The sequence below is a fragment of the Haematobia irritans genome, chromosome 4 (assembly GCF_050003625.1).
Source record: "Haematobia irritans isolate KBUSLIRL chromosome 4, ASM5000362v1, whole genome shotgun sequence".
Classification (NCBI taxonomy): domain Eukaryota; kingdom Metazoa; phylum Arthropoda; class Insecta; order Diptera; family Muscidae; genus Haematobia; species Haematobia irritans.
This window is the reverse complement of record NC_134400.1, coordinates 65,704,902-65,711,456: the sequence shown is the minus strand read 5'-3', so window position 1 is coordinate 65,711,456 and position 6,555 is coordinate 65,704,902. Positions and strand designations below refer to the sequence as shown.

Sequence of the window (6,555 nt, the reverse complement as noted above, 5' to 3'; positions counted from 1 at the left end):
GGGGTCTAAAATCAATATTTCTGGTAGGCACATTTTTTGGCAGATCAAACTTCCCGTGTAAAAATTGGAGGATCCAATCCTATCTAATAATATCAAATTGGATCTAGATATTGGTTCAGACATAATTAGATATGCACAGATATGCTATATATGGTGCTAGATCTGGTTAGATATAATTGCAGATCTCATCATATATAGTATAATATCTAATTATATCTGGCATATCTAATAATATATGCTTGGATAGGACCATATATAGCACTATATCTAATAAGATATGGTAGATATAACATCATATCTGACTATATATGGGGTTAAATAAGGTCCAAAATATAATAAAAATCATGAACAAGTTAAAAAGATTTTTGAAATACACGTCTAAAAAACTATTCGAGATATATACACAAAGTTACAGATGGAAAAATAACTTTTGTTTATTTAACGAACTTACATAATACATCTTAAAGTATTTGGCAGTTTATAAACATGTTTTTCGAGTTTCAGAACATGGTTGAGCTCCTTCACTTCAGATGGTTTAACAATCTAAAACAGTCAGTTTTGGAAATGGATATAATGAACAACGCCAGTTTTTAAATGTTTTATCGCGTACTGCTGGTTGACGTCAAAAAGAGTAATAAAAATAAATTGTTGAAAATTCGCAAAGAAACGCCTTTTTCTATTAATTGTACTGTATAGATATTAGTTTTGGTATTTTTATATAAAAGGGATGTGTAGATATTTGTATCCATTTGACACCTCGAGTAGTAAGAAAAATGTGGGTTTCATCAAAACACTCATTTAGTATTTGTCGTTCCCATGCGTTTGGAGTTTAATTAACCTTTCATCCAAAGCATTATTTAGTATCCTAAGTAGATTACAAAATGAATTTTTATTTTGAAATATACTCATATAAAAAGACTGCTGTAGGAAACATTGACTGCTGATTTTTTTGGTAAACAAAAAAGTGCTGTTTTCGCAGTTTTTTCTGCGAAAGTACAATCTGTTAGTTTGGAATAACAGACATACTGCCCAAAAGTTAGTAGTTTGTTTAAATAATAGAACTTCAAACATTAAAAAACATTTAGTATATTTTGATTATGCACTAACATTTCTGAACAAGTCGCCCTTTTTAATATATGTCCCACTCGGAGATAGTAATTTACATTTTATTTAAAACATTTTTAATCGCGGGAAACGTTTCCTTCAAAGTAAACGTTGCCCAGATCACCAAAAAGTCGTACCTTGAGGATGGGGGCTTCAATACCTTCTTGGTTTTCTAAGCAAGAAGGTGACGCAGGCACCGAAGTGAAATGAGTCTCATTAGTCAAGATGATTTTAATATTTATATAGTAAATTTAATTTAAAATTTCAAACAACAAAAGTTTCTTCTTGTTTCATCTATCATACGTACTAATAAATGGGTTCTATACATTATAAAAGTGCTTCATGTTTTTAGTGTCAACGATCCATTAGTTTTAACAACAACCTCAATGTCATTATGTCAAATGTCAACGCCGTCAGGGGCATCACTTCTAAACAAATTTAACGCAAGACTAGCTGAGAAAATTAAGAAATTTAATATAATTGTTTTAAATGTGTTCCTTTGATAAAGTGTATATCGTTTCCTTTGTTGCGGAGATTATGTAGGTAAGTAGATTGTATTTGTTATTTCCTTAGTAGTCATTTTCATATTGTTTTACTATTTTCTAGATTTGGAAAAAAAGGAAACCTCAGTGGTGTACTGGTTAACATGCCCGCCTTGCATTCAAAAGGTCACGGGTTCAATCCCAGTTCCGACCAACACCAAAAATTTTTTCGGCGGTGGATTATCTCCTCGCAGTAATGTTGGTGACATTTCTGCTTCAAAGATTCTCTAAGTTGTTTCAGCGCAACGTGAAATGCCGATAGGACTCGATTATAACAAGGAGGACCCATGTTATTGAGCTAATTATTGAATCGAGCAGCAGTCAGTGATAAATGAGATGTTGATCACTGCGATGTCATGATGGTCTGAATAGTATGTATGAGCCTAAAATAACAGCCTATCGCTATACCTAACCTAACCCCGAATACACTTTAAATGTGAGTATTAAAAGCAACATAAAATTATATGGCAATTTTTATTGCAACTTAAAGAAGAATGATCCAAAACAATACTAATACTTGCTTACATAGTTCAATATATTCCCATATTTGGTTATTCCTATATTTGTTTAATAATTGGTTTTTAACTTAATTTCATTGCAGATTGCCTTAACGCTGTAATACTTTAGTCGCGTGTCTAAGTCCAAAGCAGAAGAAACAAACGAAAAACCCTTGGACAACACTATAACTCAACTGTCAATACTCTTAAATAGCTTTGATGGATCAATTTAAATTAAACATATTTATTATGCACATACTTTTTGTCTGTATTATTAAATAAAACAATTAGGGCCACTTTCTCAATGTCTTGTTATTATTTATCGTGTCGATAAGACAGCTGATCCCATACAAAAATTTTACTAACCGGAGGTCTATCCTCCGGTTAAAATTAATCGGAGGATGAGAAACTGGTCATTAATCTCATTTTATATACAAACTATGGGCTTTTATGTGTTGAAAGATCTCGAAAGATACAATTGTATCAAATAATATACAATTATATCAAATTAGATCTGATTAGATGTGTCTCATTTTTGAGATCTGATCAGATCCAATTTCATAGTATTTAGATCTGACCAGATATAACCATTTTTCGGATCTGCTCAGATCTGACCATATCTTGGCTCAGATCTAACCATATCAAATCAGATCCCCCAATTTTTACACGGGTTATTATACCCTAACCACTATGTGGTTTAGGGTATAAAAATAATGCAATAAAGGATCACACAATTACATACATCCTCCGCTGGAAACCGGGAGAAGTAAAAATACGGTCAACAAAAATAACTTATCATATCACTATTTCCAAGTATCGCAAGTAGAATTCGTATGAATAGTTTTCCGTGACACTTTCATCGACTTCAGACGTACTGGTAGTAAATGTCGTATCCACCCATAAGAGTCAAAAAAAAATAATATAAGTGAGATGATAACTTTTCTTGTATATACAATATGTGTACCAGGTTGAAAAGTGTTTGATGGGTTAAACTTCTTCCCAAAACAAAATATCATAAAGTGGATACAAGATAGAGATACAAATCAAAAACAAAAAAACGTTATTTGGGTGCCTTCCAGATGGCAATTTTCCATTGGAATTTTGCAAAATCTTTGTTTTGCTCGTCTCTTCCCAGATCAGCTTTGCAATATAATAAGCATATGCTAGACTTGGTTATCAAAGAAGGGGTGAGGGGATCTCACAAGAATAGAGCAGTGACTAAGAAGAAGAGACCAAAATACGCAATGTATGTAGGGCCGGTAATCGAAGAGGGTGGGGGATACTCAAATGGGCAGAGCGCATAGATTTACTAAATGGAATCGAGCTGATGTCTTTGATTAAAAAATAAGAGTAATGAGTGAAATTAGGAAAGGGAGCAAAATAGGAGATAACCAATGCACAGTGGCCCAAATGACAGGTTTTTGACGCATTAAATCAACGGAAACACCCAGAGCTCTGAAATTTTATACATATACCACTGGGGATGAGAATAAAGTAGGATTAAAATTTTGGACCGATCCGCCCACTTTAAAATGAAGGCCTATTTCAACCCAAAGGAAGCGCCTAGAGCTCTGAAATTTTTTACATGTACCACTGGGGATGAGAATAAATTATGATAAAAAATTTGGACCGATACGCCCATTGCCACGCCCACTTTAAAATGAAGGGCGTATTTCAACCCAAAGGAAGCGCTTAGAGCTCTAAATTTTTGTACATGTACCACTGGGGATGAGAATAAAGTGTAATCAACATTTCGGACCGATCCGGCCACTGCCACGCCCACTTTCTAGTGTAGGATGTATCTCAACCACATTTCTTTTATTTTACTTCCGGTAACATATTTCCAAATGGTAATGATCATATAATATGTTTTCAATTCCAAAGATTTGAATTCCAGTCAGTTTCACACCTTTTTATTATGTTAGTCTGATTAATATGGCAACACTCTAAACCACAATGATTGTCATATGATCATATGTACATTGTTATTGTGGAATGTATTGATGAGATTAACCAAGAGAATTGATGGAAATAAACGAAATGAAAAAAAAAAAATAATAGAAATACCTGTTTATTTGATGGAGGATAATGGTGGAAATGTAATTTTTTTTTTTGTTTTTTATATTCACAATTTCACTGCTTTCGGAATTCTATGTTCACAAAGTAAATTGCAATGAATTTATTTGCAAAGCAAAAGGGGAAATTCTTCTTCTTGTTATTCTTTTATTTGCTTTTACATTTACATTGCAAAGTCACTGAACTTCGTTTATGCATATGTTAACATGATATACAAACAAACATACATTAATAGAGAAATATTCATAAATATGAAATTCTTTCGACCGCTTTGACCTTCACTTTGCAAATTTTTTGGAAGATTTTTTATCAGAAATAACTGTTTTGGTACCGTTAAACGGACAGACAAGAGGGGAAATTTTACAATTTTCACTTTTTCTTCACATGTACAAGAAAATTCGCACTTTTGCACTTCAAATTTTTTAGAGATATTGGGATATAAACATACATACATACATACAAACAACCGAACCGCAAACACAACTTTTTCGACAGATATGGGAAATTTTGCTTCTTTTATTTTGTTGTTACGTTTCTCTTACAAACTTTTACTGATTTTATTTAACGTCTTAGCTATATTTTAAAACTTTATGGAAATTAAACCAATTTTTTTCACTTTTAGACCATTATGTTTTCTTTTTTGCTACATTTTATTGGTTTCCCAAACACTTTTCTTTATTTTTTAATGTTTTCAATTGACTTTTAACACTTTTTAAACGTTTTAATAAACTTTTTACCTTTTTTATAATGTTTCTTTTCGCGTTTGCATACGTTTTGTTTTGTGATTTGTATCACTTACCGGCGGTTTCACACAACTAACTATGATAAAGAGATGGGGGATTACCTTAGTGTTGTGGATTGTGATGTTAATGTTGATGTTTGTGGATGTTATGGTGTAGTTACCAGTGAACGGCTACGGAGGACCATGAAAGGTTTGGGGGGAGATTTCAAAGCAGAGAAGTGGAGCAACCAGGTGATTTGTTGTTTGGGAAATACCCCTGTAGAAAGCAAGTGGACTGTATGAGCGGGTTTTGTTGATTATTTCTCAGAGCAATGAGAAACAATCAACAATGTTATGAGGAAGGAACCACCGGAAAGAAAATAAATGATAACACAGAAATGTTTTAGTTTAGATGGTAATACAATGGTTTATTTAAAATATAGAAGAAAGTAAAGGAGAGGAGAAATGGTTTTGATGCTCACCGTTTGAAAGTTGGAGGGAAAGTGAGTACAAAAGAAAGCGTCTTAAACCTATGAGAGTTTAGTGTACTAAATCGAGTTAGGAAAAATTCACAATAGATTTTTATCGATAATTCAGTAAGATTTTAATAAAAGTTATTGAAAATAATTCACATTTATGATTCCAAGCACGATAAAGAGTATAATTTAATTCACAATTCTCTTAAGTGGTAAAAGTTTAAATTCAAAATCATAAATTCATAAAAAAGTTAAATTCAGAAATAAATAGCAAAAATTCAGATTCATAACAATTTGGACAAACGTGAAGTTTGTCCAGAAATTTTAGTGGGGATTTTAATGGCTCAAGTTAGGATGATAATAGGTCTTTCATTGCAGGAATAGTTTTTTAAAACCATCGTAAACATTCCGCCCCCCTTGCGCTGAGACGGCAATAAAAAACATAAGTCGAATGTCATAGAAGGGATATCCATTTTCTCATGTTCCAAAAATCTAGATTAGCAATAATTCTAACAAATTTGAATTAATATATAACATAGGGTTGTTTCTAAAAAAGTTAGATTTTAATTCATTTTGTAGCTGTAATAGTATCTTTAAAAAAATATAGATAGTTTAATTCATTTAGTAATTGCAATCTTATGTTCTAAAAAGAATATTGTGGATAGTTTACAAATTGCTAAGTCACCTTAAGTTCTGTGAGTATTCAAGTGAGTGTGAAGTGTATTATAATTCATTTAGTAGATTTGAATTATATGGGATAAACAAAAGATTAGATTTAGTTTGGAGTGATTATTGACTCCAGGTGCCAAAAATTGTCCACCCAAATATGGTGTCTTGGGCAGTTGGCAGACCAGTTCGGCTTATAATTCCCTCACGGATGACTCGTGAGTATATATCTACTCCTAGAATGAGGTCGTTGGGACCACTATGAGTGAAATCCGAATCAGCAAGCAACAGGTTGTGAAAGTTATTTTCAATTGATTTTGGCAATGACTTGCTAGGGGTATTTATAGCAATGTGATTATTTACACGTAAAATAATTTTCATCTTAACAGTGGATTCGTGTAGTGAATGGAGAGTCAATGGGCATATGGTCTCTTCATCCAGCGTTAAAGTTGTGAGTCCCCATCTGTCGACAA

At 32.6% G+C, this 6,555-nt stretch overlaps 1 long non-coding RNA gene across 1 annotated transcript; it reads left to right on the top strand.

Annotated features, from left to right (window-relative positions):
- The first annotated feature begins 999 nt into the window (after positions 1-999).
- Positions 1,000-1,927, top strand: LOC142234004 (uncharacterized). Its single transcript, XR_012721538.1, has 2 exons — positions 1,000-1,647; positions 1,711-1,927. It is a non-coding gene; the product is annotated as an uncharacterized LOC142234004 (long non-coding RNA).
- The last annotated feature ends 4,628 nt before the right edge of the window (positions 1,928-6,555 follow it).